Genomic DNA, 25,425 nt, shown 5'->3' with positions numbered 1-25,425 from the left:
CGGAAGGGATCGGCTCTCCTGGGAGCCCTGCACCCACTATTGTGCAGGGCCAACCAGCGGCCAACACGTGGCCTGGTGGACCCCACCACTTAATAAACAGATTTTGTTTTGTTTAATTTTCTGAAAAGTCCTTCTCCTTGCCTTATCCGCCGCGGACGCTTCGAGCTAGTACTACCATTATTCCACTGAACTAAGCTCCGTGAGTGAGAGAGATAGAGAGATCCAGAAAGTGAGGTCCGCCGTCCGGCAGCGTCGTGGTCGTGGCGAGCAACAGAGGGAGCAGTCGCGGCTGCCGCTGCCTGACTCCGGCGCGCCCAAGCCCCGGCCAAGGCTGGAGCAGCTGCTCTGGCATGCCGCCGTTCCCCTCCTGGACCGACCAGATCCCTTGGAGAAGGTGGGGAACTGCAGGGCATGCGGCCGGCTGGGTGCAGCACTGCTTCGCTGGGATGCCGCAAGAGGCCGTGCAGGCGCACATCAAGACGGGAGCCAGATGCACACTCGCCGGACAGAGGTTACAGGTCAGTGGTAGGCTGATAGCTGATTTCTTCATCTATCGTGTACTAGTAGCTAGCTTACGATGGCTTCAAACTAGTACAAGGGCTATCCAATTAATTACTGCTAGTATGTTGCTAAGATAACCGTTAATTTGAGATTAAACTAGCTTTCAATGACTTCAAACTAGGCAGCGTCATGTAGCTATGTTCAGCTATGTTCTCTGTTTTTAGTCACACGACAGTCACAGAAATCTCAAATTGGTGAAAGATCCTTGTGGATGGAACCACGGAGAAATAACCAGCAACTAATCGGTGCACCTATATATATCCATTTAGAATAAATCCGTTATACATCTCACACCAAAAGGAACAGTAAGATAAACTATTACATGGGGACGTAATTGTTTTGTAGAGCAATCCTTAGAAGCAAAGTTTATACAGAGCTATTTTTTTTATTTTTTTTGCGAATGAGCTATTTAAAAGTGCTATCTTGTCCATGGCTTGATTGGCTACCCAAGTCCTGAAATAAAAAAAAGGAACGATTTCGTGTGAGAAATAAACTTGAATTTGAGAGTCTGACTTGTAAGTGAAACAATACCTTAGTCGGCAGCTGGTCATTTTGATATGCTGGCCATTCCGAGTTCGGTATCAATACAGAACTCTACATATAGTTTAAAGTTAATGGAAGTGAATGACCTATGCATGTTCATCTTAATTTTTAACGACTAACCAAGTAAATATACCTGACTTGGTTGAGTGCCATAATAGAAATATGGTTGCTGTGGTTGCAAGCCGAGTAACTGCTGAAAAGAAGTAGCATCTGCCTGCGGTAGTTGAGGCAGGCCGTGATGCAGTACTTGCAAATTATAATTCTGTGGCTGTGGCACTGGTGTCATAGTCTGAGGAAGTAGATGCAAATTGTAGTTTTCTGCCTGTGGTTGCGGAGGCATAGCACGCGGCAATACTTGCAAATTGGAGTTTGTAGCTTGTGGGTGCGGAGGCATAGCGCGCGGAAATACTTGCGAATTGTAGTTCGTAGCTTGTGGGTTCGGAGGGATAGCGTGCGACAATACTTGCGAACTGTAGTTCGCAGCATGTGGTAGTGGAGGCATAGCGTGCGATGATACTTGCAAACTGTAGTTCGTAGCATGTGGTACTAGAGGCATGGCACTCTGCAGTACTTGCAAGTTGGAGTACTGATTTGACATGGTGAAGCTAGGATTTGCTTCAGTTGAGGCAGAAGCACAATCACCATTCCTATTCTTGCATGTTGTTGCTTGACCTATTTGGAAAAGAAACTGTTAGATCTATTTGAATAACATGAGGAGATAATTATGTAGCCATTTCTTGAGCTGTACCATACCTTTATTGTGTGTATTCTTTTTGTTTAGTTCCAATCCAGATTTAATCCTCTTACTGCTATTTTCTTTTTCTTTTCTCCTTATTCCTTTTGCTTGGACAACATTCTCATTGTTGCATTCAACTGGCTGTTTCTCTGCTTGTTTCTCAGCTTGTTCATGATTTGATGGTATATCTTTCGATTGGTTGCTTCCATGTAAAATCTGGTCCACCTTTTCCATTAGTTCTATTGACATACTTTGCAGTAGTGCATATGCCTCTTTGTTTGCTGCTGCTTTGCTCAAAATGTTATTGTAAGTGCGACATAGTGATCCATACTGCCTAGCTAGCACAACTCTAGCATCTTCATCATCAGCGCACTTTTGAATTGCATATGATGGCCCTGATTTTGCTTGCCTTGTCCATCTTTTCAAGATATATTCCGGTGCCAACTCCTTAATATTGTTGTGGTCCAACACCTTCAATGCATGACGACACAAGACCCCAACAGATTCAAACTTTTTGCATGAGCAGGAAACTTTTGATCCGTCGTGATCAAATTTCACTTTATGACTATTTTGGCTAGCTGTGAATGGGTAACCTTGAATTCAGAAATAGAGGCAGTACGGCCACTTTCATACACACAATATCCCATTACCATGTCAAATTCTTCTTTAAATATCTCGAACATAGCAGGTGTATATACTTTGGAAGTTTGAATCAACATCTGCATATGTGGCACTTTTGGTGATGTTTGACTCGCATAGAAATCACTTTCCACTTCAGCATACCTTCTATCATCCACGGCCCTCTCATAGTGCTTGAAGAAATCTAATAAATCAAGGCGAACATGCAAGTATCGCTTCAATAGTGCATTCATACTCTCGCTTCTTTGCGTAGATTTCATATCCGCACAAAAGGTCTGCCGACCATAAACCAAAGCCCACTTCTCCTTGTTCTGAAATAATCTATGTAGCCAGTCATTGTCTTCCAAATTATATTTCACTAGCATATCATTCCAACCTACTAAGAAATCATCAACTTCTTCAAAATCATAAACACACTTGCCAAAATCTTTCTTAAATGTCTTTGAACCTTGGAAAACATGACTCAAATGTTTTGCAGCATTCTGATACACGTGCCACACACATAGACGATGTATTGAATTGGTAAAAACCTTGTCAATGGCACTAATAATGGCAGGACATTGGTCGGTCAATATTGTTTTTGATTCTTTCCCTGACATAGCCCTTTTGAATGTTTCAAATAACCATTCAAATGTATCAGCTGTTTCATCGTACAATAATGCAGCTCCAAAAATCACTGTTTGTTTATGATGGTTGACACCAACAAAAGGGGCAAATGGTCTTCCATAACTATTTGTCTTAAAGGTTGTGTCAAAGCATACCACATCACCAAAGTAGTGATAATCTAATATTGATCTTGCATCTGCCCAGAATATATTGGTCATCATATCCTCTTCATCTACTTGTATTGCATAAAAAAAGGAAGGATTTTCCATTTGCTTGTCCTGTAGGTATTGAAGAATGGCACCTGTGTCTCCTTCTTGGATTGATTGCATACGCTTTGATCGGAGATAATTTTTATAATCTTTGTGACCGAAGCAAAGACTTTGTCGGCCCCCTGCTTGCCTACTCATCACTTCATGACCAGATTTTGGTCTAATACCCGAATCATTCAATATGTCAATCTGGGCCTTTTGAGCTTCTGTAATTCTTCTTTGGGATCGCAGTAGATGGGATTTGCTTGGAGTTACGAGTTCATGATTATGGGCATCCTCCAAGCTGCTTACAACATATTTTCCGTTAGCACTTATTTTGATGGTCATCTCTGCCAGACAGCCAACTCTTGTATCTGCTCGCTTCCGCTGGCATTGTTCCTTGCTCTTGTCCTTGAAACCTGCCTTTGAGCATACAAATTTCTTTGTTCGAATAACATTCGTTGAGGATTTATCATGCCAAAATTTCCTAACACTGAAACCTACATGTCCTGCATATGCATTATAAAACTCATATGCTATATCTTCATTCTCAAATTCCATTCCTATCTCTGGTTTTAACCTTTTGCTGTAATAATCATCTGTGTTTCGACCTGCCTCTCCCACATTAGTGGTCTCATGATCTACACAACATTAAAATATCATATACTAATTAGTTCATGGACGACACAGTTTTGTTAAAAAAAACACAATATTCAGAGTCCTGTTGTAGTGAAACCTGAACAACACTTGAAGATGGGACAACATATTTTGCAAAATATCACACTGTATTCATAGGAGCATTAGCAAAACATTGTCCTTTTTCTTAGATACAATAATCTCTATCATTACAATTTGCAAAGAAGACACAAGAAACAGACCTATGGAAGATGAAGTACGTGGAGCTAAGTCTCAAGGATTAATTTGCATGTCATAAATTAAGCTCTTCCTTTGTTTCTGTTTAATCTTGTCTCCTCCATATGATGAGAGTGTTGATAATTTGCAGATTCAAGACACAACAACAAACCTATGGATGAAGTCGCAGGAGCTCCTTCCATGCCGAAGAACACCGTAGATGCTGGTCCACGTGAGAGGGCAATTCTCTATCGATCCTGATCTATTCTCGTGTGATCCACAATGGAGTAGATAGATAGGAGAAAGGATGTTGGCGATTTTGGCGGCAATCTGTTGATACGCGCGAGAAAGAAAGGCAGTTTTACTGATTTTATGTAATTAGAGAGATACGGGCTGGTTGTCTTAGTGATGGGGTCCACCAGGCCACGTGTTGGCCGCTGGTTGGCCCTGCACGATAGTGCGTGCAGGGATCCCAGCAGGAGAGCCCATCCCGTGTCGGAACGGCCCGGAATGAGGCCCGTTTCGGGCGGTTTGGTTCGGCATGAAATAAAAGTGCTGTTTGGTTAGTCTGATTCGGAATCAAACCTGATTTTACAATTTTAGTTGGGACCCATTTTTACTTTGCCGATGAAATATAATCATCTCTGGTTTCATGATAGAAGTAGTACAAATATATAGAACTAGTGTCCGGGAATTTGAAAACCTTGTCTAGAGCTACCCCGATCTGATGGAGATACTACAAATAGAAAACAGTACAAGAAGCATGCACACGTAATTGCGTAGGTTAAGAAAGTTGGATAATCTGAGTTTAACTTGACAGAGAAGAGAATGTGTAAGCTGGACGGGACAGACTTCAGGTACAACATGTAGCCATATTCCTTTACATACATATTTGGGCAATATTACTACTTCATAGCACTAAGGTTTGATTTTCAAACAATGAATTGATTGCCTCCCAGAACGGGAATGGGATGGAGGCGATCGATCAATCACCAGTCTGCAATCAGTTTCCATTCATCTAAGCCTGAACATTGCCTCCCAGAACCAACTCCTTGAACCGAGTTATGCATCCCATTGCGCGCTCAAATTTGCCGCTCTCCAGCGCAAAGCTGAACCGGCAGTAGTCGGGTATCCCAGTCCAGGAGCTGCTGTTTATGCACAGCCCCGTGGCTCTGAGGATGGTTTCCCTGATGTTGCTCGCATCCAGCTTGCCCTCAAAGCCATCAGCTTTGAAGCGCTTCCCAATGTAGGCAGTCGGTTTCGCCAGCATCGATATGCCAGCACAACCGCTGGCAACGTCCCAGCCACAACTCTGCAACGTCTGTTCATTGTGCAACGGTGACACAAGAGAAAATGTCAAACATAGCTTGAAAGCATAGAAACTACAGAAGAATGATCATCAGCATGTACAGAAGAATGATCATCAGCTCGTACTGCTGCTCCGCCATTAGATCAGAGAAATGCTGATCCTTCTAGTTCTTCAGGCCAAGTAGCTTTTTGAAAATGTGCTGTGCAGCCGACTCAAGCTCGGGAAACTATGAAACGCATCAACCAAGGATGGGTCATTCAAAATTACAAACTCAAAGTCATGTCCTGCTGCAATCAGCTCAAAAGACAGTTCTCCTAGCAGGACTACAGATAATGAGGGCTTTGAACATTTTAAAGAAGAAAGGCATCCTTCCAGATTCCACCGACTCCAGCCATCCATTACCACTCCAGGCCTAGAAGGAGGTATCTATCGCTACCCTAGTAGCTCCATATTCAGCGCAGACGGAGAGCAGCTCTTGAATATTACTGTCACTGTACAGAAAACCAGTAGGGTTGATCGTGGGGCCACAAATGTACACCCATGGCCGAGATACATTCTTAAGAGTGTCAGCTAGAACCTTTCGCTGTTTCGCAAAAAAGCTAGAACCTTTGGCTCAATCTTGAATCCTGAACTGAAAGTTGTAGGTATAGTCAAGGTGCTTGCATTCACAAACTTTGCTGCAGAGATGTAATGGCCATTGGTGCCCAAGGGGAAAAGCAAGGTGCCCTGTTCTTGCCTGCAACAGAGAACAAGCTTATTGAAGAGTGCAAGAGAGGTATTGACATAGATAATTTCAGAACAACCATCTACCGATAAACCATAGCTATCTTTCACCAGCTGCTGGATGCTGGAATGAACATCGGTCTCAGAATCAGTGATGTTTCACCTAACAAAACTTTCAAAGGCACAGGCATTCACTGCAGAAGGTACTGGCAGAAAGCTGTGATCTAAATCCATATGAGTGACACTGATTCATTTGAATCATGAATGAAAGTTTCAGCTGCCTTTACAGTAGACATAGCTGGATCAGAAAATCCTATCATCTGATGAGGTATCACTTCTGCCGGTGCCTCTGAAAAAGAGCAAGGGATACATAAGATAACAAGTTAAGGAAACTAATAAGGCCACCAAATATCCTTGTGCTCTGGATGCGTTATTACCTTGCTCACAATTATACAAAATCATTGAAAAACACAATAAAGCATCCTACCACACAATAGTAGGTACTACCCAACTAGTAGAAGATTTAAGAACTACCTGATTTACACTAAGGGAGTAAGGGGAATGTTCACTAACCATTACAAAGAATTAGTATGGATGGGTTATGGATGAGGCAGATTTGGACCTAAGCATGTTTACCTCCTGCTGTGGATGCCGGTCAGCAATTTGAAATGCCAGAAGCTCATGGAAAAGGCAACCATAATAGTGCTGGCTGATCAAAGACATGTGGCCTTCTAATAGCTCAATAGTTTGTGACAATGCTTTATATACAGCTGCATCTTCAGATATGGCAAAAGAAACTTCAGATCGGAATAAACCTACAACCAAAATCAGAAAGCAATTACGAGCGGAACTTATAATTTTAATTCATAGCAGTACAGTGCACCAATGGAATTAAATGCTGTGTTTAAGTTGTAGGCACCTGGTTCTTTACTAAACCACACAGTATAGCTGCATGGGAAGGTAGGGTCTTTCCAGCAAGATATTTAAATACACCATTAGAGCTTGGCAGACTAGACAACTCTAGATGCTCTGAAATATCCAGGAATAACCAGGGAGACAACATCTTTTGTTGCATTTAGTAAGTTCTCAAAAGCAGCACTTGTGATAGCCTCAAATTGAGCCATCCCAGTAACAACAACTTGAGGCTTTAGCTTCCTGATCAACTCAATCAGTAAATCTGACTGGCGTGGTGCCTCAGTCACAGTAACTGTACTCTGTTCTAGCCTGAAGTTTCCAAAAAAAAAAGTGAGTGTTGGCGAACAACCAGATCCATGATCATAAACAAAGATATAGAACAAAAGCAAGTTACCTCAATTGCTAAAGATGTTAACCATTGCTTGGGCAAGTGTCTGGTCAAATGTTCATCAACAATTGCGAGCGCTGGTGAGAACAATTGAAGAGCATTTTCTATTGCCACAGCACGAGAAGGGAACACAACAACATTCTAGGAACCAGGAGAAAAAATAGCATCATGTGAATTATAGGTCAGAAGCATAGGCATATAATCAGTAGAGTTCGAAGATAATATTGACAAGTCTTACATCAGGAGTTAGAGGAATGTGGTGGTAGCTCTTCATAAATCGTTTAGACATCTAGCTGGTGGCTCACAGGAATTGGACTTATTCTCTTTCAAAAAAACTAGCTAGGTTGCTAGGAAGGGAATTTGTTCGACAGCAACAGAGTCATCATCAAAGGATAAATCGAGGGTATTGCTGACTTCATGAAATCCATCTTTAAGAAACTCAAATATTTCTGTTGTCATATTGCAACTTATAGAAATCAATACAGAACAGAAAGGAACCTGGTTGGGATGGCGAAGTTGACAACTATACACAGACAAAGCATGTGAAATGCGGCCACCTGATTTCATCATACATGCCCAGGCAGTGCAAGCACAGATAGGCTGATCCCCAACAAGATCCATGAAGAACTCAAAGCGATGTCTGCTATTTTTCTCAATTTCAACTAAGGCTGAAATATCTGTGTCAGCAGCCTGCAACAAGGCAATTGATTGGTAATGATGCTGAAAAAATAATGCTAACTGCAACCCTGATAGAAGATTCAATAAAACAAAAGTTCTATAAGTACATTCACTTATTTAATTGGTGTTTCAACAACAATTGTTTAAACGAGCACACAAAGCTACATGAAATACAATGCATAAATAGATTTAGTACAGATCCTTAACTCCAGATCAAGAAAAATTTGAAGAAAAAACAATTTAATTAAATGGGGCTTGATTTTAAGTTTCATGAATGCGACTGCATTTTGATTGAGTGAAGAATGTATGTAAGACACCCTTAAACTAACCTAAAGTGCACAGTAGTTACTCAATGAGTACAAAAATTTCTCATTTGAATTTTCAGTTACAATCTTTGACATTGCCTCTGTATTAGGGTTAAGAATCTGAAACAAAGACATGTAATTGAGTAGCATTTTTTTCTTTCATTTTATTTCACCAAACAAGGGGGACAATTGCCTGCACCTGTGGTATGCATCCAACAATGCGATCAAGCTCTATCTTGTTGTCTCTACAGTAAGAAAGAAGATCGGATTCATAGAATTCAACTCTATCAAGCAATGTTTTTCCAGGTGCGGCTAGTGTCGTTAGTCAGAATAATCTTCAAACCAGCCCTTTCCAGAAAAACATTTATAGAGAATCCAAAATTATATAATACAGAACATCCAAATGTTTACAAATGTTTTCCTGTAGGTGTCCATTCTTTAAGCATTCTGAATTTGCAAGGTGTCCATTGTACATACCTACCGGAAAACAACAGGTCGTATGTATCCTTTCAGTTCCAGAAATGTACAAATGTTGTCACTCTTTCACCTGTAGAGTACAAGTTTCATCTGAACTTTTAGTTAATTCCATATGTTCAGTGGATAAAAAATTACCTGTGTTATAAAAAAATTAATGTCCACCATGTTAAGAGGATAAGCATTGCTGCAAACCCATGAAAAATACTAATTCATATAGAGAACAAACCATAAAATGAATAAAGCAATATCTAACTGAGTCAAGCCGCCATCACCGATCCTCACTTGCTATTGTTAGGTAGGTGGTCCCTTTCTTATGAATATATGATGATGAGGAAAAAATGATGAAAATACATCTCCCTGCTCATTAGGATGCACCGATGTGCAAGTAACTTTGAAAATGAATGTGAAATACTAATCTGTGAGGGATCATATATAGCTACAAAAAAATTTGATACAACATATGCTATAAAAAACAATCCAAGACCTAGAAGTGAAGCACTCAAAATTGACCTCCATTAGTAAGAGCATTCTTTTCTAGATGGCTTCCACTGCAACTCAACAAGGAGCATTTGTTCTATAAGAAAACAATATGAACACGCTTGAAATTGCAAGAAAGTGACACATCAAATAAGAAGGAACAAAGTAACCAGTCGGGATTGATTTGTGTCCACATACCTTGGCAACACGACCATGGGTTGGGAGCTCAGATTCCCTCATTGCCTAATGATTCAAAATATTCTGACAAAAGAATAAAAAAGCATTACATATTGCAATAAAATTAGGAACAATGTACAGGTTGTAGCTTATACCTACTACTAAATAGCAGCAGTGTTTCTTAGATGCTTGTATTGTTCTGGAAACCTGCAAACTTTCCAATATGTTCAAACTGAAATTATGAGAGTGCTGATGACCTTAGTCTTGATATTCAATCTGCTAAAGAATTTTTTGACAAGTTGGTTTTTCAACAGCCGTGTCTAAAAATGTTGGTGCTGCATATCTTTAAATGTGCAACTTCAATAAGGATACATGCCACATGGAGAATGAAATCTATGATCAGATCTCTAAAAGCCCATATGGCAGCAAAATAGGGAGGATCATAGAAGGATAAGGGATGTACCAAAAGGGTACTCCCACGAAGATAATTTATTTCAATTAATAACTGGATGGTTCATAAATATAAATAGGAGCGGCAGAACTCGGAAGAATAGAAACTGACCGTCTATGGGATGCGGTAACTGAATCGATGTCAACTTCCTCCTTGCACAAGGTAATAATTATTGCAGCACAAATCCCTAAGTCATGACATGGTCTTGAGGAGATAGTTAGCTGATCCGAAGGGTGCTGCTACTTTCCTGGTATGAAATAGGAGCCACCCCATCAGCTCTCATCTGACAAAGTAATGTAATCCAGTCTATGAAGGTAGTATGACAGATTAGATGCAGATAGTATGACAGATTTCATAAATAAAATGAAAGAGAATACACATTTGACAGCTTTCACTCAATAATTTCAGTCTATGCCGTCATTCTATTTAGCCGCCATTCTTTTCATTTTTTTTCGAAAAGGGGGGCATGCCCCAGCCTCTGCATCTGAATGATGCATACGGCCAATATTATTAATAAGCAAAATATCCAACATAAGTCTCCAGATCTCAAACAAAGAAAGAAAATTTAGCCGCCCATTCTATTGAAAAGATTGTTTGCAAATTCCTGAAGAGAAACAATTTATCAAGCAAGAGAGCAGCTGCCATCTCAATTTTATTATTCTCACTTAATTCAATAATTTACTCAATTAATGGAATGGTATATGATGCCATTAGCCCATTATACTTGACCTTGCTGTACTTCAAATACTGTAGCAGTGACGGGATGTCTTGCATCAGATACCAGTAACTACGCGAAGCATGCAAGCGTCGATCGAATCATCCAACACAGGACATGTTACGACATTGCAAAGTGGAAAATAGGGAGCGTTCACCAGTACGTGGGGACGCGGAATCAGTAGATGAGCGGCCGCGGAGACGGGCTCGACATATGGGGAGTTTTGTCCTTGAAGCTGAAGAGCGTGCGCGGCGGCCGTCGCAACCCCGGCCCGTGCCGGACAGCCGCCGTAGTCGCGCGTCGCGTCGGGCCTCGAGGGGCGCGGCCGTCCACACCACGGCACGCGTCGGACCACGTCAGCACTCAGCCGCGAGGATGTCGAGGACGCCGCGATGGCCCTCGCGCCCCAGTGCGCCGCGCGCTGCAGATCAGCGTAGGAGGCAGGCCGGGTGCCGTGGCCCGCGCCCCTGAACTGCTCGTCCCAGCCCTGGCCTGCCGCCGCTGCTTCCTGACCTCACGCTAGTCACGCATGCCGGGTGCCGGTGGCCACGCACCTGCCCACCTCCGTCGCCGCTCTTGTCCCCGCGGCCACACCCCGGCCGAGGCATTGCTGCTGCCGCGATGGAGGCATGGAGCAGCCAAAGCTCGGATCTGGCCACCCGCGCAATCAGAGAGAAAGGGGTGGCGTTGGTGGACAGAAGGCCGCGGCGGCAACGCAGGTGGATGACGGCGGGGCCGCGGCACTGTAACACCCGTGGATTCGGTGTATGGACAGAAGGGCCCACCTGTAAGGGGGAAAATATCTGGTGCACCGGAGCTTGTGGTGCTACCGGTGCACCGAGCTCATACTCCCTCCATTCCAAAATATAGTGCGCCCACGCTTTTCGAGGTCGAACTTTGACCATAAATTTAACGAACGAGACCGACTGCGGCGGGAGAAAAAGTTACATAATTAAAAACTTCTTTCGAATACGAATTCACTGATATAACTTTTGCCCCCGCCGCAATCGGTCTTGATAGTTAAATTTACGGTCAAAGTTAAAGCACGTGGATAGAGGAAGCACTACATTGTGGAATGGAGGGAGTATTATGCGTTTAAAATGTTCAAAAAATTCCGGAAATTTTTTTAGCACACACACATAACATCAATGTAGATTGTCACAAAATTTCAAGTCAAAAGTTGAAACATAACTCAAAAAACAAAAATGACAAATTCAACACTGAATAGTACGTAACATAACTTGGGCTTTAGATTTGGCCCATTATCACACTGATGTCAAATTTGTCATTTTTATATCTCAAAAAATATTTTAATTTTTTATACGAAATTTTGTGACATCATACATTGATGATGTGTTAACATGCTAGATTTTTTTTTCAGATTTTTAAAAATATTCTATGGCATCCGGTGCACCGGTAGCACCACAAGTGCGGGTGCACCGGATACATTCCCCCTGTAAGGTTAGGGGGAGAGAAGGCATATAAGGGCATGTACAATGGTGCTATCTTAGGAAACAAGATATGATCTCTTAGCACAATATGTCTCACCATGTTTATAGGAATAGACGTCTTTTTTTGTCATATCTAAATTAGATGCAAGACTGAAGATAAGACTATCACCCGTAACGACCCGACCTAGGATGACGGCTAAGACCCACTCTACACGTTGAATGGACCACACCTATCAGTTAACCTCTTACGCTTTCGTCCTCGCTTCACGCAAAAAAGATCAATCTAGGTTAACAGGCCTCCCAGGACCAACTATTTAGCTTGGTCTGGCTCACCTCAGGCTAGCGATGTGGGACTAAATCCCACTCCCACTCGCGTTACAGTGTTCTCAGCGCAGCTAGAGTAGCCGCGCTACAGTAACCAGCTTCTGGACCGGCCCACCTTGGCCCAACAACGGCCCACTGGGGTTGGTCTATTACAACTCACCCACCCTTGGAATTCGACGTCCCCGTCGAATTGCTAAGCCAAGCTACCTTCATCCAATCTAGCCAACTGCATCTATATCTCGATCAAAAGCTTGCTTCCTTATCTTCTTGAAGTGTTATCTTGATTTCTTGGATGAAGGTTATGGCAATGTTTGGATTCTAAACTCTGTGACTATGATGATTCTTTCTTTTCTTCTTCCTACCAAAAGATCTCTACAAGCTCATAAGAACCAATTTCTTATCAAGATGTCCATATGTTGTTGGTGCTATAACTCTATCAAGTAAAAAAGTTTCCAAATCTATCTTGCACTTATTAAGTATGAGCTTCTCTAATCTATCTTGTTCTTTATCGAGAAAACCCTATCTCTCTGTTGCTTCATCGCCATTCCTATCATCTCCTCATTTTTTTCCCTTTTCCGTCCTTACTTGAATCTCGGGGACGAGATTCCTTAGGGGGGAGAGTTGTCACGAACCAAAAATCCATAGCCACGGACAGTCCGTCCGTAGGGCACGGACAGTCCGCCCGAGCTCATCAGACCGCATCAAAAGCCACCCATAAGCTTATCCGCTCACCCGTACGTCTCACTCACTTTCTCTCACTCTCATTCTCTCCCCCACTGCCTCCCTTCTCCTCCTCTCTTCCCCATGGAGCCATTGAGGGAGCAAACTCCTCCCCCCACCAAATCCACCACCAACCTCACCGGAGATCGCCGGAGGACGTCCCCGACAAGCTTCTCCACCACCTCCTCCTCGCCGGGAACCATGGGAAAGGTCAAGCCCAAGCTTTTCCTCTTCTTCTTCCCCAAGCTCTCAAGGATGAACTCGGCCCGATATACTTCTACGCTGCCCTACGTCAACAAGCGGCATCAAGATCATGCTCTACTCATCGTCGGTGAGCTTTCCTCACCGCTCCCTCTCTTCCTTTGCCATCAATCGAGCTCCCTAGCCCCATCTATGGAAACCTAGGGTTCCCAATCACCATTGATGGGTTCGAGCTTCTAAAACTTGTTTTCTCTCAAATCTATCACTTGGAATCACCTCTATACACTTCTAGCAACCCATAGAAACAAACTCCATCCAAAAACATGGTCGGAGTCGCCGCCGGCGAGCTCGACGGCGAGCCACGCCTCATCCGTGGACAATCCGAGAGTCCCGGACGGACTGTCCGTAATCAAAACCAAATCATCCAGAGACAATTTTGGATTTTCGGGGTCCCGCGGACAGTCCGTACATGAGGTTCGAACAGTCCGTCGGCTCACCGCGGACAGTCCGTTAGTTGACCACGGACGTTCCGCAGTTACTATTCACAGCCCATGTATCATTTTTGTAAAATTCATATAAAATTGCATATAGCTCAGAAAAATGTGAAACAAATTTTGTTGGTTTTCCAATGATGTAAAGAACCTGTTAAAAATGAGTTTTCTCACAAAATAATTAATTAATTTTCTGAATTAATTATATGAGTTTTAATCTTGTTAATTGCATGGTTAATTCTCTTTTAGTCCAAAAATCATGAAACCAATTTTGTTAGATCATATTTGAGTATATTTTTTCTCATGTCATTGCACTCATTCATGGTATGTTTATTTATTTTGTATCATTGCATTTCGTGTAGAGACCAAAGCGCTGGAGCAAGAGGTTGGCGAGTCCCAACAAGACCCCATCGCCAACGATGCCTCGGTTGGCACCCAAGGCAGGCACCTAAGCATTCTTTGAACCCTAATTTGGATCAAATGTGTATATGTGTCTTGTATGTGCATAAGTCAATATTAGTGTATATGTTTGCTTAGCTCCTATCTTTATGCATTTATCCTTCCTTGATCTAGAATAACCTCCTTTAGGTGAGTATGCCTGTTAGGTGTCACGTTTATAATTGCTTATCCATGCTTAGCTTCGGTAGAAGTCGAGAAGTGGCAAGGTCACCACCCCTCGCGAGCTATAGCTATGCTTGATCTAATAATACTTGGATAGCTATGTTTGGTTTAAAATTTGAGCCATGATAATCATGATTCGAGACTTGAGCAAGTGTGCTAGGGTCATTTGAGATTGGAGCTCACTTGATTTAGACTTGATTGAGTTGATTGAGGACCTATCTTTGTAGCTGGGCTCTTGAGCACTTTTTCGTACAAACCACATGCTGATTATGGGTAGGTAAGCCAAGTAGCATAAGTCGCACCGTTCCTTGACCGAAATTCGAGAGCGGGGTGTGATGAGGTGTGATCAGGCTGCGTCCGGTGCACCTATACACTTCCGGCCGTTCGTTCATAGTGGGGTGCGGGTATGTGAAAGGTTGGGGGCATGAATTAACACTTATCTTGTGTACAGGGATATGGTCGTTGGTCTTGCCTTTCGTGTGGGTACAGTTGTACACCCCTGTAGGTTTGTAATCTATTGCAATAGCCTCGCTCCAGGTCACGGAGCACGCTCTTGAGTTTAGAGTCTCAAAGTAGAGTTACCGTTGGGAGTTCATGGAAGACTGAGCTCATATACTTGATCACCTTACTTCATGTACTTGCTTGATGTTTGGCTTAGAGCATAGAATGCCAGGTCTTTATTTGTTTATATCACAGTAAACTTTACTAGGTGCTTTTTATGCGGAAATACCTTTTGGAGCTCGGGCTCCAGTGAGGCCTCCAAATTCAAATTTGAAATTTCATTGAAATTCGTATTTTTACATTTCAAAAAAAATTGAAAAAAATTACAGATATACATGAAGGCATAATACACACGTGTGTAAATTTTCAGTTCAAAATTCATTAAAATGAGGGCTGTGCAAAAAAGACAAATCTGGGGCTGTTTAACACATGATACTATTCATCCTCCTAGGCCATAGATTTGTCTTTTTTGTACAGGTCGCAACTCAAGGTATTTCATCGTGAATTTTTGCACACATGTGAGTTACATCCTTACATACACGCATATATTTTTTTCAAAATTTTTTGAACCATAAAAGTTTGAATTTGAATTCTTCAAAAATAAAAGCCTCCATGGAGCTCGGCCTCCAAAACGCCTTTCTCCTTTTTATGCAACTTATTTACCTATTGCCCTTCCTTGCTACTAAACCAAATGCATACTCATTAAGAGTCGGGCAAGTATATACCCATATGTTGGATAAGTCCTGCGGAGTAACTTTTGTACTCACGGTGCTGCCGTTAAGTTGTTTGCAGGTGACCCGCAGCTTTTCCATGGACGGGAGTGAAGGTCTAGGCCTGGAGGAAGACACTATCTTCATATAGTGTCAACCTTCCGTTTAGGTGATCGTGAGTGCCATGCTAGAACCTTTCATTGTAAATACTCTGAATTTGTTGTAAATCAACTTGAATCTATTTATGCAAAGTGATGAATGGTGTTTAGATTTGTTATTGGTTATTTATTATTGTGCTTAGTGGGGTGTGTTTAAATCCTGGGCATCGCTCATGACACATCTCAAGGACTATCGGGGTTATTCCTTTTTAATTGGGTTGATAAGTGGTGATGGCTCGATTAAATGGGATTAACTTGGTCGGTTCCTCACAGCACCTCTGGCGGTCACGGGGCGGGTCGTGACAGGCACACCTCGCCGGGGAAGATCACCGTGACGGGCACATCTCGCCGGGGAAGATCACCGCGGGCGTGTGCGGACGGCTGCCGGGGCTCACGGAAGGAGGAAGTGGTGCGTGAGGAGGGGAAAGGCGCGACATGATATCGGGAGAGCAGTGGATTGGCTGGGTACAGGCGGCGGGTAAACACGAGGTGCGGTGTCAAACACATTCCAAATGTCATCAACAGATCCCACGCCCCAGAGACCACAATGCCTACTTATCGCTCCATGACATGTGGTATGATGATCATTATATAAGTTGTGTTTGCAACGTATCAACTTCCCCAACGTATCAACTTTTCCATGTCATGATTAGTGTTCGAGATGGTACCTACCTTTAAGCACTCATCATTATATAAGTTCCCTCCGCTATCGTCATACAAACCACATCCTTTCTAGATACGTTGGACTCCGTTGCTGGGGAGTCTGCACAAAAGTCAACATACTAAGTACCCATCACAATCTCTATCTCCTGCATTACATTATTTGCCATTTGCCTCTCGTTTTCCTCTCCTCCATTTCACCCTTGCCGTTTTATTCGCCATCTCTTTCCCAATCTCCTCCTCTCTTTTTCCGTTTGCTTTTTCTCGCTTGCCTGTCGTTATGTCTAAATTTGGGGAAATTATTGCCGATATGGACAATAATAATATCATGGAGAATTCTGATGCTCCTGCTGAAGAACCCCCTACCTTGCATATAAAAAAAGGGCCATTTGCATTTCTGCCCCTAACTCGAACCACCTACTCAGATTTGCCCCTAATTTCAAAGCATGCTCAAATTTGACCCTCTGCCGTTAAGTCACTACTCAGAAATGCCCTTCCGTCCAGTCAAAGGCCTTTGACCGTCAAAGGCCCATGTGTACTGTAGCAGAGGGAAAGTGCTACAGTATTGGACGGAAAGTGCTAGAGTACTGTACGGAAGGGCATTTCTGAGTAGTGACTTAACGGCGGAGGGGCAAATTTGAGCATGCTTCAAAATTAGGGGCAAATATGAGTAGTGGGTTCGAGTTAGGGGCACAGATGTAAATGTCCCTAAAAAAATTCGTGTTGGTAGCGGTAATATTATTCAAAAAGGAGTTATTCAAGATTTCTTTACTTGTGCCGGTGCTTTGCCTTTTATGGGCGATTCTATTCTTCATAGAACCAGTAGTCTTGCGGACGCTATTGCAATGCTTATAGTTGAACTTGAAAGGCAATTTATGCACATGCATCCTTGCATACAACGAATCTTCTTAGAATTCTCTAATATTGAGCATTCTTCTGTTAAGCGTGCCGTCACTATCTTTTTGGCTCATGAGTTTAGATTTATAATAAAAGAGGCCAAAGAAATCTTTTCGCATTATAGGGTGGATGCTAGTCATCCTCCCATTGAAGCTATCCTATTTAATCAAGAAGACATGATGCTTTTACAATCTTTAGATCATATTGCTTATAATGAAAATCTTAGGAAAAAGGTTCCTGCCGATGTTCTAGTTGATAAAATTTCCGAGCTTAATGATGATTTTGCTATTCAAAATAATGGACTAGGTTTTCCTTTTGAATGAAGGATGGTAGCTTTTTGCCAAAAGAATGCTCTTAATGATGAATTGGTTGTGCAATACAAAGGGCCTAGGGAGGCACCCATACCTCCCGAGATTGATCTTGGGGACTTTTGTCCCATTAAATTTAGCCATTTTGATTATTTTTGCTTGCCTCAAAGAAAACTTACTGCTGGACGTAGAGAATATGAGAGAAGTTTTCATGATTTGCCATACAACTATTATGGCAATACCTAGATCTATCCTTGCTTTTATGTCTAGCTAGGGGCGTTAAACGATAGCGCTTGTTGGGAGGCAACCCAATTTTATTTTTGGTTTTTTTATTTTTGTTTCTGTTTAGGAATAAATAATCCATCTATCTTCTGTTTGGATGTGATTTTGTGTTTTAATTAGTGTTTGTGCCAAGTTAGACCTATAGGATCTTCTTGGATGATAGTTATTTGATCTTGCTGTAATTTCCAGAAACTTTGCGCTCAGTGCCCGAATTGTTAAAAATCACCACAACGTGATAAAATATTGATTCCAATTGCTTATCTATATCTATACCTACTAATAAAGCAAGGTGTGTTTCTCCAAAGTTTTCATCCGTTCACCTATATTATTTTTTAGATTTTCTTAGTATCCAAGGTGGTACTATTTTCTGCACAGGCTCGGGTAAAATAATAATGACAACTGGCCTCGGCCCGTCCGAAGCACGCAGCCCATGCTCTGTCCCAATCAAGTCGGCCCACCATCTAGCCCGTTTATAAAAAAAAGCATGCCAAAATCTGCTTCTATCCTGAATTGATTCCAATTGCTTATCTATATCTACTAGTAGAATGCCCGTGCATTACCACGGGCTCTTGAAATAGTTTGCAAGAGTTACATGTTAACTTTTTAAGGTCTCGCCCCGCCATAGATCCAGACCCCCACCACTGATTCCACCCCGCTTAGGCCGCCGCCTGCCACTGCGCTGCCCATCGCGTTCGCCTCCGCCCCGACCTCGCCCGCCTCCTCTCAGGCCGCCTCCGCCTCCGGTCGATCCTTCGCCCGGCCCTGCTCCGTCCACCTCCCCTCTGGCCCTGCTCCGTCCGCCTCCTCTCCGGCCCTGCTCCGTCTGCCTCCTCTCCAGTTCGTCCGCCGCACTGCTCCGTCCGCTTCCGCCCCGCGCCGCACGCTGCCGCCCCGCTCCGCCCGCCTCCGCCCCGCGCCGCACGTTGCCTCCCCGCTCCCTGCTCGGCCGTCGCCCGTTACCCGATGGCGCCGAAGAAGACGCCGAAGGGAAAGTTCGATTTCTTCGGCATGAGGGCGAAGCCCTCCGGGAACTTTGGACTGGAGTTCTCCGATGCCGGGCAACGTTGGTGGCTCGGCACGTATCCTACCGCCGATGAGGCCTCTCGTGCCTACGACGTGGCGGTGTGGCGTGTCGAATGGCCGAAGACGGACCTAAACTTCCTGGAGGTCGAGTCCCAGGCGGTGGCGGAGTGGCTCATGCTGCAGGGCATCCGGATGGAGGAGATGCCGACTAAGAAGGCGAAGAAGAGACCCACGGTTGTTGTCGCTCCCGGCGAGAGCGACGAGGCGGCGATAGCTTGGTTTGCGTGATTTGCGTTTTGCTGCAAAGCCATCTCTAATGAAATGCTATTTGCTACATTTTTAAATAGGAAAATTATTCCGATGAGCCAGCCATAACTCAATAGACCAATCTTTAATGAAATGCTATTTGCTACATTTTTTAAATAGAAAAATTATTCCGATCAGCCAGCCATAACTCAACAGACCAATCCGAACCCACATTTTCTAAAGTAAAAAAAATATTTCCCTTGATAGATCAAGATTCCAAAGTGTCGTTTGCCCGATTGCTATGTTCCTATACACGCAGAGCAAATTATTTTTCAAATCAAGGAATTAAGAAAAGGAAGAATATCATGATGTTCGTAGCACTTGCCAGGTCCGCCATGCTACCATGGCATTGTCTTTTTAGTCTCTACCCACATGGCGAGTTGAGAAATAATCTTCAGATATACCCACAGCTAACACACTCACGTACATAATGGCCCTTGGCTGATTGATTTGGCTGGCTGTTAACACAAGCACACAACACACAAAATCAGTCAATGGCCACACGAGTATGCATTGTTTACTTTATTCCAATTGTGATGCAATCGTGACACTTACAAGCCCCGTCCGCTCGCCCGTCACGGTAATTGCCTACTCGCCGCTGGTGCCAACCTCTCGACCTCGCCACCGCCGCTCTCCACTCAGTCTCCACCGGCTGCCCATTGCCTCTTGCGCCACCCGCGCGCTCACTCAGCCCAATGTTGTTGATTGGAATGCGGGACTGAAGGTAATCCATGGATAGGTTTTAGTTCTGCTTGGCATCAATCTTTGGTACTTGTCAATCCATCTACCGCACAAAAAAATCGACTCTCAGACAGAAAAGTGATCTAACTCTATTGATGAGCACAACAGTACATACCATCCCATCATGATGTTGCCATCTCTCACACTTGATGATTCTTGTTATTTATAACATGTACACCATCGGGCGATTTCTTTATTAGAAATATATTTACACAATATGATCAGAGCAACATCAAGGAGTCGGATGCTGGTGCACAGATTCTCCTCAAATTCCACATGCAACCCTTGTAGAGAAGAACAACATATTTTCCTTAGGTGATTTTTGACCGAGATCCTACAAAAAAAAATTCAAAGAAATCATGAGGAGCATGGAGCCAAGCAAACTAATCATAGTAAATCATGAGAGGAGAAGCCTCTCAACCTACTACAGGGAATCGAGTCAACATTAATTCGTGTAAGAATTAAACCGTAATGTAGATCAACAATCCAGTAGTTGATAAAATAACCCTAACACAACCCATTAATACAATATATGGTCACAGGAAGTAGATTGAGATTGTGCAGATATCATGATCTACGAACCGTATCTACGAATATTGATTGCAAAGTCACAAACAGAACCTCCTCACATCACAAAACAAATGTTTCATCAACAGAAACTCTAGCGAATGCCAATTGGATTATATAAGTAAGACAGAGACATCGAAAAAAAGAAATATAATTCAAAGAGTATATATTCTATTTTCTTACTTGACATCACAGAGAATGCAAGTCAAAGATATTGCGATACATCTTACCCTTCTATAAATTGACTGCAAGGCACAATCCCCAGCAAAATATACATAATGAATTGCTCCTATGATCCAAGTATTGCATAAATAGTTATATACAAACTATTCAACAGTGAGCATAAACATGGCATGTACTACCAAAATCCCTTGGATATGGAGCTTAGTCTGCATGTCTATTCGTTTTGTTTCCATAGTACAATGTCAATACTTGTTTCCCTAGTACAATGCCCGTGCGTTGTCACGGGCCTTTTAATTTTTTTTCTGATTGCAAACATAAGCATAATGCATTTCCAATTTTACATGTATAGAAAAAAATTACAGTAACAATCAAAAATGTATTTGATGCAATGTATTTTCATTATTCCACTCCACTTGCATCTCCTAGTAGAACGCCCGTGCGTTGCAACGGGCTATATTGACGACTTCTTTTTTTACGTCAAAGCACTCTTCTTTTCTCCCATTCTTCCTTCCCCCAATTAAAAATGTTTCTCAGAGTCATATGTGAATGGATAAATTTACAATGATACTAAAATATGAAGGACTAAAACCATATTTATGGAAGAACATTTCTACAACACATTCGACATGAAACTTATGGTGCTTGATAGATTGGATAAAACATGATGCTGACTTAGCACCAAATCTAATTGATAGTTCAGAACATGGTTGCCATACCATTGTACCTGAAAGATCTGTCTCCCCCTTCCTCGCTCCCTCTCTAGTAGTTGTCTCATGAGCCGGTCGTCATTGTTGCTGTTGATGGCGATGACAATAATGAGGAGGAACACCACAAGAGCTAGATGTTCTTGACCTCTTCCCTATGGTAACTGCCGCCTCTGCATTGGGTGTCGTTCATCAACACCACCGCTGCGCCAGCTGCTACTTGTATAGAAAATAAGAAGATAGAAACTTTGTGTGTTGGGTCGCCAGCTGCTCATTTGCTTGTATGATTATGGAGACTGCGCTAAACAAGCAGGCTGGTAATTGTACTCCAGCTTGAATGGAGATGCACCAAGTTCACTTGATCCACCAATCAACTTTGGACTGTGGATCCCAAGTCCGAGAACAAAAACTCGCTGAAAGTCTGCATGTGTATCCAACAATCATGACATGTACTCCATATGTAAAGAAATATAAGAGCGTTTAGATCACTTCTTTAGTGATCTAAACACTCTTATATTTCTTTGAGGAGGGATTATGGACCAAAAGAAGAAAATAAACATTGCATGCTACAGAAATGGATAATAAAATCTATCTGCATGAGATGCCACATGAATGTCACAAACATAAGCATAGTTTCGATGCACACTATCTCATGTTGCATGTTAAATACAGGTTTGTGCACGTTGACTTTTGCTGGTAGATGGAGATACTAAGATGAAAAAATGGTCACACAAAAATTGCTTTTCAAATGTTAATATTACCAAGACTAATCCATGAATAAAATGTATGCAACTATGCACAGTAAAGATACTTAAAATAGTTACTGGACTAAACTCACTGATATAGAGCTATCAAAACCGGAGCCAAGGCTCAAATCTTAACAACGATCAAAGCAGACTTCAGCCTTGTGGTTGCCGCATAGGCTCACCACAGTGACAACACCAACTCTCTTCCGTCTTCTCAGTTTCTTGACAAAAAATGATACTGCTATTTGCACATTAGGGAGTAAATTATGCTTCAAGCATTACTCAAACCAAATCGGCAATATATAGGCTTAAAATATCAGCAGGCATCCACACAGATTTCTACAGCTGAAATATAGTGTTGTGATTTGTGTACCCATAATGCAGAATAACCTATTGTTCTATTTGGTGGTTAAATAAATAAACATTATTGTTTTTGGCTAGTGCCTGTAGAGCTACTAAATGATAGTCAGCATCACTGTATATTTCTAAGAAAGAAAATTATAAGACTTCATTGGTTGTAAATAACGCTAATTGTATTGGTTGCCACCAATGTCGACTTGAAAAGAAAATTATGGAGCTTCAGTTCATATGCATCTAGTCATATAAAAAAATAAGAACACATGCTTCAACTCCTGTTAGTTTAGTCACAAAAAAATCATCACCAAAAATCAGAAGACAAAGTATCATTGTTTTATTTGTTGACTTGATTGATTACTGTAGGTTAACACACCCAACTGGAATTAACCTGCAATAGGATAAAAGAAATTAAGATTTGAGACGTGTGTTATAGGGTTCATAGAAGAGAGAAGAGGGAGGTACCATATCAAATCATTGGTCGCACAGTTTGACATTCAACTTTCCATTTTCCAATGAGACCTCAGGGATTCATATACATAAACGTTGATTGATATATCAGGTCCAACTCCTTGTAACACATAAAAGTTACTGGGAAGTCAACTAAAAAACAATTCTCAGCAGAAACATACGGCTTACCAATAAGGTGGACCAAAGGCCTTTACAATCCTCTACCATTCTCTTCTCTACAAATTGTAGACAACGTGTGAAAGATGCCCTTGTAATACCTAGTGGTTTTCTGCAGAATTTTATAGACATGAAAGTTTAGCTTACTAAAACATGTTCCTTTGGTCTGTAAAGCTGCATTGCATGAAAGCATTAGGTAAAGATGCTCTAAGTTCTAACTGGAAGTTATATTGATTGATTGGTTGGCTTAGTGTTATTCACAAATCACGAAAGGAAGAAAAGCATCACCTGTGTTGTCAGGTGATTTCAAAGAACATCCAATGGGTAAGTTACAGATGCAGGTGTCACTCACGCTAGACCACCACCAAGTAAACATATAGACACTAACATAATTTGGGCCGTCCATTCCGTGAAGCTGCAACTATATTTTGAAATTTATAAACCTATAACAAAAAAACATAGTCGTGAGAAATCTTGCAAGTTAACATACTAAAATTCAGTGCTGAACTTTTTGTATCGCTCATATCAATAGAAGCTGATGACGGAATAAGAAAATCGATGTATAATTTTCACAAGATTGCCTTTCGAATATGCCCAAAACACTTCTTGTCGAACAACCTACGAAGCCATGTGCCATATACTACCCTTCCTTAGACCTGCAACATCTGAATGCATACCTGCCACCTGTCGGATCAGTATGCCACAAGCTCATACAACAAACTTTATCATCAGCATATGGGTTATGTGACAAAAAAATTACTGTATTCAAGAACATTTTCGCGAGATTGCAATTTTGTAGCTATGAACAGCATATGGTACATACAATGAATCCACAACCAAGTTGAAGTTTGGACCATGATTGGACAATACAGCGCAGAGTGTTGTAAATTAACAACAATAATAATAGGCCATGACTGTCAACCAGAGATATATTGTTTGGGGCAATCAATTCAAAGCGAGGGAAGAATATATATCACATTCCGGGAACTTAGTTGATATTATCAGCATCCAATTCCTTTGAAGAATCTATATATGTGCAGTGTGAAAGCAGAAGGAGCACAACAGCACCATGAAATAGAAGACAAATATTCCTTCACGCTCGCAATCCGTGCACACGAGAACGCCGGAGATAAAAGAGGGGGCGGAAAGCCTATTACCTGCAAGAGGATGGAGAGTGGCGAGGATCAAGATGCAGATCTTGCCGACCATGCCGGTGAGGTGTGCGACGGTGATCCAGCCAAGAGCCGCTGCGCTTGGCAGGGGAAGGCCCCGACGACGCCATGGAAGAGGAGACGGTGGCCGCCGCCAGTCGACGGCAACGGGGACCTGGCGGATATCACCTCCATCATCCCAGACACGCCTTCATGGTGGGCATCCTCACGGCCCCTTGAAACCGCAGCAGCTTCTCCTTGCATCCCCGTCGCCAGATTATAGCAAACTGCACACACGCCCGAATCAGATCAAGATGCGGAAATAACCAAACCAGAAGAAGTGGAGGAGGGATTCGTACCTAGTCGAGGCCATGGACCAGAGGGTGATCTGCGGCGCCAACGCCAGATCGGTCATCGTGGCCGCGGGCGAGGGACGCGGCGGCGACCTCGTTCCTCAGCGGCGGCGGCGGATCCTATCGGGGCTGGGGCGTCTCCTCTCGGCGGCGGCGGCGGCTCCTCTCGGGGCTGCCTGGGTCGCTCACCATGAAGAAGAAGATAGGGTGGAGGAATTGAGCGAGGGAGGAGGAATCGAGTGGCTTGTACGGCAGGGGGCCAAACCATGATAAAAATCAGTACAACCCGCGAGGTGGAGAACGAAATGACTTACTTATAGCTCATGATTCGATTGAGATGATAGGGAAGGAAGGAAAATTGTGATTTAGTCAGACAAAGTTTTGGAAAGTTCTGATTCAGCTGAGAAATAGATGGAAATAATGCCTCGGGATGAGGAGGTCACGATTAGGGTATGGCAAGAAGAACTTTTTTGAAAAGCTTTGATTCTGGTGATAATTACCATATTCGAAATTTCCTTAGTTATAGTCTTACCATATATGGATTGA

General features: G+C 42.6%; 2 long non-coding RNA genes and 1 pseudogene across 3 annotated transcripts; 1 reads left to right on the top strand and 2 right to left on the bottom strand.

Annotated features, from left to right (window-relative positions):
• The first annotated feature begins 151 nt into the window (after positions 1-151).
• LOC119276643 lies at positions 152-4,751 on the top strand. The gene is made up of 2 exons (XR_005136698.1): positions 152-518; positions 4,337-4,751. It is a non-coding gene; the product is annotated as an uncharacterized LOC119276643 (long non-coding RNA).
• A 209-nt stretch (positions 4,752-4,960) lies between these two features.
• LOC119279594 lies at positions 4,961-11,408 on the bottom strand (annotated as a pseudogene).
• Positions 11,409-20,031: 8,623 nt separating this feature from the next.
• Positions 20,032-23,023, bottom strand: LOC119281427. Of its 2 annotated transcripts, XR_005138406.1 has the most exons (4): positions 22,487-23,023; positions 21,661-22,069; positions 20,310-20,528; positions 20,032-20,237 (listed from the first exon to the last, which is right to left on the bottom strand). It is a non-coding gene; the product is annotated as an uncharacterized LOC119281427 (long non-coding RNA). The 2 variants fall into 2 exon arrangements; XR_005138407.1 differs by lacking the exon at positions 20,032-20,237 and having other exon boundaries at positions 20,264-20,528.
• Between the last annotated feature and the right edge of the window lie 2,402 nt (positions 23,024-25,425).

The sequence above is a fragment of the Triticum dicoccoides genome, chromosome 3B, assembly GCF_002162155.2.
Source record: "Triticum dicoccoides isolate Atlit2015 ecotype Zavitan chromosome 3B, WEW_v2.0, whole genome shotgun sequence".
Lineage (NCBI taxonomy): Eukaryota > Viridiplantae > Streptophyta > Magnoliopsida > Poales > Poaceae > Triticum > Triticum dicoccoides.
The sequence above is the reverse complement of the archived record's forward strand: the minus strand, read 5'-3'. Positions and strand labels throughout refer to the sequence as shown.